Here is a 6,973-nt window from a genome sequence, read left to right as displayed (position 1 = left end):
TCTCAAGTGAAATATATTCAATATTCTTCTTTTTGAGTAAAAGATTCATGGGATTTACAAAAATCAATTCTACCCATATTTCCCAATAAAATTAATAATGCTCAAAATTTCACTTTTGATAAATACTCATAATTTGAATTATGCCAAAAATTCCTCTTTTACCATTTAATTACTTGGATCGCAAATATCATGGGAATTCCTCTTTTTGCATAAAAATAAAGTTACCAAAAATTTCTCTTTTTGCATAAAAATAAATTTATCAAAAATTCATCTTTTTGCATAAAATAAATTTACCAAAAATTCCTCTTTACCATTTAATTACTTGGATCTCAATTATCATGGAAATTCCTCTTTTTGTATAAAAATAAATTTACTAAAATCTACTCTTTTCTCATAATCAATTAATTAAGCATAATTACAAAAAAAATATTTCTCATGAATATGATGAAAATCATTCTTTTTGCATAGGATGTCCAATCCTAGAATATGGTAGGAAGCCCTCTTTTAGCATTATGCATAAAAATAAGATATGTATTATTTTGTAAAAATTTTGCCATAGCTTTGCTGCTATTACTGATAATTCTCAAATTTTTTTCTAAAGAATAAAAGCTTGTAATGAAAATATGATAGTAGTTTCTCTTTTATGCTTAAAATCAAACTATGAATTGAAATCATAATTTTAACCATAATCATAAACTTAATTATGATTATCCCACTAGATTAAGCTAATTCCATTATTTCTCTTTTCCCAAATTGATAGGATAATCTATTTCTCATTTAGAATCAATCAAAGTAGTTTTTAACTACTTATAAATAATCTAAAAGAATTAACCATTATTTTGTAAACACAAAATCATAAAAATACCATTTTCTTAATCTGTAGCTTATCAAGCCTAGAGTTTAGCTTTGAACTAAGAGACTATCATTGAGAAGCATCCTTTTTCAAGGGATTTACCATAAAGATGGCTATTCTTTTAGAGAGAGAGAGATTTACTTAAAGAAAGTATTACCAATAAGCATAAAGATTAACTTAATGCTAATTAAGTTAATCATTGAGAAGCATCCTTTTTCAAGGGATTTAGCCATAAAGATGGCTATTCTTTTAGAGAGAGAGAGAGAGATTTACTTAAAGAAAGCATTACAAATAAGCATAAAGATTAACTTAATGTTTAATGCTAATTAAACATTAAGAAACTTAGGGAAAGCTTGATTTGAATTAAAACAATCCTTTAGAAAGCTTCTCAAGCTTGGGAGGGGTTGATAAGAAGAAAGTTATTGAGAAAATTAGAAAAAACCCATAAAATTTGATTTTACCTCCAAGTTTGGCTTGATTCTCTAATTGCAGTGAAGCCCCCGACCAATCAATTGGTACACCAAGAGGAGAAGAGCAACTCCAAGAGTTGTTGTAGAGAGAGAGAGAGAGAGCTCCAAGCTCCCAAGAGAGAGAAAAATGTAAGGGATAATAGAAAATATGATTATTTTAATATAATACTGGCATAGTATAGCTCTAATATGTCAATTACAAATGACTGAGGGTCTATTTATAGGTGAGGGAGGCCACTAACCAAGTCCAACTGGGTTCTAAAATTTTTCAAGTACAGTTTGACTCAATTTGGACAAGATTTGGACCAGTTTAGCTTTCTTTTTGATTTGGTTTGATCCAGGAGAGAGGAGAGATAAAAATATCACAATTTTTTTGAAAACCCTTCCACAAATGTGAAAGAGGCGCCTACCTCAAGAGTCCCCCTTTCCTTACCAAGGTGTCAAAAATGTGTCATTATTCTAAAATATTATATTTTTTTAGTAATATCTCATAATTTTTAACTAATAAACCTTGTACTTAGTCAACTCTTCATCTTATGTGAGAATTTACTCATTTTTGGGTATTTTCTTTTATTATTTTGGATTTATCTCATCCCAATACTTGGATTAATCCAATTGGCCCATTGGAACCTTAATTAGATCATAATCTAAAAACTTCTGAAAATGTAGACCCTTAGGCTAAGGTCCCTTATACCATTTTCAATTAATTTCTAATGCACATTGGAAAGTTCATTTTGAACTTCTATTTTAGGGGAATCCATTTTAGACACTAGGAGGATTTTTATATCCAAAGATATCTCAATTTAGGATTATCTCTCTCTAGATATTTTCTCTCTCTAGGCTAAAACAGGATAAAACAAGATAGAGGGGAATAATTACAAGAACAGAAGGGGAGGTTCTTATACCTTTACACCTCAAAAGCTAGAGGGAGGAATCTTACATCCTACCCCACTTAAAAAACATGAGATGTTCTCATCTCGCAGGTGGAGTATAATCTCTTTCATCATCTTCTTCTTCTTCAATCACTTCTAGCGTTACTGCCTTGGAAGTGGATGGCCGATTTCGGAACATCTCTCTTTGACTTCCCCTATTCTGAGGCGGAGGTCTTGCATTACTTTGGATTGAAACTGAGGGTTGGTTAGAGGGTCTTCCTCTCTGCGATTTCCCTGATTTTGATGGAAAGAAACCTGATTACTTTGGAAGGAAGGAGATAGAGTCTTCCTCTCTGCGATTTCCTTGATTTTGACGGAAAGAAACCTGATTACTTTGGAAGGAAGGAGATAGAGTCTGGAATCTTGGTCCCTGACTTCCCTACCCCAAAAACCTTGATCCAAAAGGAATTGAGCAATCCATACTGCAATGTCCAAAACCTTGACAATTATAGCATTTCACTTCTTTGTTCAAGGGTGGAACTTCTGAGGTTGAATTCCAGGGGATTGCATTCCGGGGAAAAGACCTTTCTTCCATTTTGGAACTTCCCATATCCTGAGTTTGACCTTGTTGTCTCTTAGGCGGTGGAAAGTTAGAATCACCTTCTAGAGCTAGAAATCGTTTCAAAGATAATGGTGCTGGCCTCAGCGGGACCTTGACATCAAAGGCCTTTGCGAAATCCTTCGCCATCCCGCACTGCTTCGGCCATGGAAACTAGCTTGGCATTCTTCACTAGGATATTCAAGGATTCATTTAATCCCTGAATGAACTTGCCGATCAGCTGTTCATCCAGCGGTGGCAAGCACTTGAGGAGGAGAGCGAACGCTTGGAGATACACTTCAATAGTTCTGCTCCCCTGGGTTAACTCTAAGAATTCATTCATCTTGGTTTCTAAAAAGCCAAGAGGATAGAATCTCTTCCTTAGGTAAATCTTGAGATCATTCCATGTCTGGGTGTTCCGATCCAGACGGTTTGTCTCGCAGTGGTTTCTCCATGCCACTCTGGCTATTTCCACTATCTTCAGCCTTGCAAGAGCCAATTTACTCTTCTCATTGTACCCGGTAACATCAAAGTATTCTTCCATTGCTTCGGTCCACTTTTTCATTGCCTCACCCAAGTTTTTTCCTTCACCCTTGAAAGGTCCAGGCTGTGATCTATGAAGAGTTTTACGAACATCCGAGTCGAGCTCTTCCTCATCGAGTTGGGGGTTAACATTCCTACCATGATGACCTTGATCCATGATCCTATCAATATGAAAATTCTTGTTAAGTCCTCCTTTTTTTTTCCATATTAACCAAGACGCTCAAGTGAAAAGACCACTTTATTTATAATTTAAATCCGACTTTAGATCCAACTAATTTTGGGGTTCTTTAGATTGGTCAGCCCCCCTATAGAATCCTGGGATAAAGATCCCTTCTACAAGAAGAACATACATAACTCATTACCAGAGAATGATTCATTCACATTCTTAACACAATAATAGTCCATTAGACCGAAAATTCCATCTGAACATTCCTCCACGGGAATTTTAGTTATGCAGGTTCTCAATTTGTCATTCCTTAATTAGATCCACTGGGTCAAAGGTTAACAGCAACAATTTGTCAGCACAATCCACTAATCTCATAGTGATTTGCTGAAGTCATAATCGTCATTCCAGCTACTAACATCATCACTGGGATTCGTCCCATTCATCCTCATTGTGGCTTTGTTCAACTTATCTTCTTTCAACCAGAATTCAGGAATCATCATCTTTCAATCAGAATCCAAATCAACTCATCAATTCTCAACCAAAATTCTAAAATCATATCAACCACCATTCTCATCAATTCTCAACCAGAATTCTAAAATCATATCAACCAGCATTCGAATTCATCATCTGGATAGCATTTTTGCTTATAATTTCAAGGTCTTAGATTTACTCATATATACTGTCAGTAAAGAGCTGCAGTTATATCCACAGTATATACGGGTAGTCACGGTCCTTGGAGTTATAAGGTAAATACCATCATATCTAGGCCTCAAGCAAGTCAGGGATTCCATACAATTCTGGTACTTCCATCTGAAGACCCAATTTCCAATTTATGAATCTTTATTCTCAATATCAATTTGTATGAATTTCATCACACGATTACAATCTTTTAGTGGTACTTCATAATTTTTTGACATTTCTTGCTTCTCGGTTGATCCACTTTAGCCAATTCACTTTGATACCAGCTGAAAGATCCCTGCCCCCTCCGCGCAATGAATTTGGGGGTGCTAGCAGCGAAAGTAGCACTTCTTACGCACAGGAGGGCAAAGCCTCTCACTCGGGGCCTCGCCCCATGGATATCCGGACAAGAGACTAATCCCTCGAATCTTCCGAAACATAACCCGAAAAACTTTCCTCGCCTAGAAAGCACAGGCGATTCCTCCAGAAAAATCTATACTAATGTAGTCAAGAGCCTTAACTAACCAAACTGATCCGACCGAACCTGTAAGTCACATGGTCCGATCAAGGGAAGAGACTTGCACTTGGATCATAGAGACCAACGCTTTTTTCCTTGTTAAGAGGCACAACCATTGATTCTTTTCCATCGAACAAGGACTATCCGAGATTTACTTCAACTATCGTAACTTAATAGAATTGAATCTCATTTTAGGGATCCATCAGTCCGACTAACCCCATCCAATCCCATGGGTTAGCCAACCGCCCAACCACTATAGTGATAGGATCCATTTAGGAATTTGGTTATGTTTTGCCTCGAGTACTAGGAAAAAGAGTTCCCAGGCCCCCTAGCCAGCGCTTCAAGCAAACTTTAAGATAGTCACACCACTTACACACCCAATATGAAATTGCCTGTTTCACAAATTCGGCTGTCTTTAAAATAATATTTTAATGAAACCATAGTATCACTAATCATAATCCTCCAAAATAGCTAGCTTGAATTCTAATTTTCAATCATTCCTTCATCGGTGTACCTATGGCATCATTGGCAACCAGAACGCTCACCACCTGTCCACTCAGGGGCCTTTTCAATAGTTCCTAGCTCATAGTATCAAAAAATATATTCACTTAAGAAAATCCAGATGGACTCTCCATTGAAGATCAGCAGGATCAACCAACAGATCCATATAAAAGAGCCATGGACTCATCCGTTAAGGACTAGCGAGGCCAATCAACCAGATCCATACCCGAGTTCAGAAAATAACTCTAACACCTTGTTCCATTTTCTTCCTTGATACACGTGTGGGTATCTTCCGCGACCCCTCAGAGCCCGAGCACCGTATGGTCAACACCCTCTAGGCTCCTTCGCAGGTCACCTAACGCTTCACTCATATGTCGCTTCCTTGGTCCCTCATCCACCGTACCAGACGCTCACCATTTAAATCGAACCGAGGCTGGTCAAGACCTCGGCCGACCTTGCTATGCGAGACGTCCTCCATTGACTCTCCGTCTCAGCTGTTGCAACTTTATCACTTAGGTCTCCACGATCTCAAATGCTTCCCCAGCATTCTTGACATAAAACAGTCATTTAAATACAGGTTTCATAAATACGATTTCTAACGAACTCTCATCTTTCCACATTGTTCCACATCATTTCTCGTTATTCCACATTCTTCTACAGCAATTCACATTGCTTATTCCATATCCAATCATATGTATTCCCATCATCCTTTATCCATTCTCATCCAATCACATCATATTACATCTCATCTCATCTATCCTCATCACATCACATCACAACATATCCACATCACATCTCATCTATTCATATCACGTCACATCCATCTACATTCGTTCTGATCCACATCACATCCACATATCATCACATTACGTTCACATCTATTTTCCATCACTTCACATCCATTCACATTTACCCAAGTCCACATCACATCTCATCTATCCACATCATATCTCATCCATCCACATCATATCTCATCCATTCATATGTAACCAGATTCACATCACATAACATCCATTCACATCTCATTACATCACATTCATATCTCACCACATCCACTCACATCTCATCACATCCATCACACTCATTCGTATCCCACATTCATTTTTTCACATCTCGTCACATCCATCCTCATCTTATCACATCTCGTTCACACCCATCCTCATTGAAAAGATGCAGGGGGGAAGAGAGCTTGAGCTCTTGCAAGCACACACACACACTCACAAAACCCTAATAGAGAACACACAAGGTGAGAGGCTGAAAATCTTCTTCTTCTTCACTCAACACTCAACACACCATATACAAGAATAAGAGTACACACAATATGAAAGGTACTCAACCAAATATATACACGGGTTCTCTATAGTGTGAACCCGACTAAATGAGCTGGCGCTATAACTATGCCAGTCTCTAGAATGGCTGTTACACAGCCTGTCATCCCACTGGCCGCATATCACCCAAGATCTCACCAACCATGCCAGTGGTGTAAGTGTGGGGCCTATCCCCCAGGCGGGTCATTAGTGTCCACCGCCTCACTAGACGAGCTCGATATCTCAACACTCCCCCTCGAGCTCAACTCCATCTCATGTACACCAAGCGAAGCCCTGAATTTGCGGAGCTTCTCTGTACCCAGTGCTTTGGTGAAGATGTCAGCTACCTGATCCTCTATGCTGACATAAACAAAGTCAAGATCTCATGCCAAGACCTTCTCTCTGACAAAGTGGTAGTGGACCTCTATGTGCTTCGTACGAGCATGAAAGACTGGGTTCCTGGCCAAC

Source organism: Cibotium barometz, chromosome 47 (genome assembly GCF_041138505.1).
Source record: "Cibotium barometz isolate CiBa-2024 chromosome 47, ASM4113850v1, whole genome shotgun sequence".
Taxonomy (NCBI): Eukaryota; Viridiplantae; Streptophyta; class Polypodiopsida; order Cyatheales; family Cibotiaceae; genus Cibotium; species Cibotium barometz.
This window is presented reverse-complemented; position numbering follows the sequence as displayed.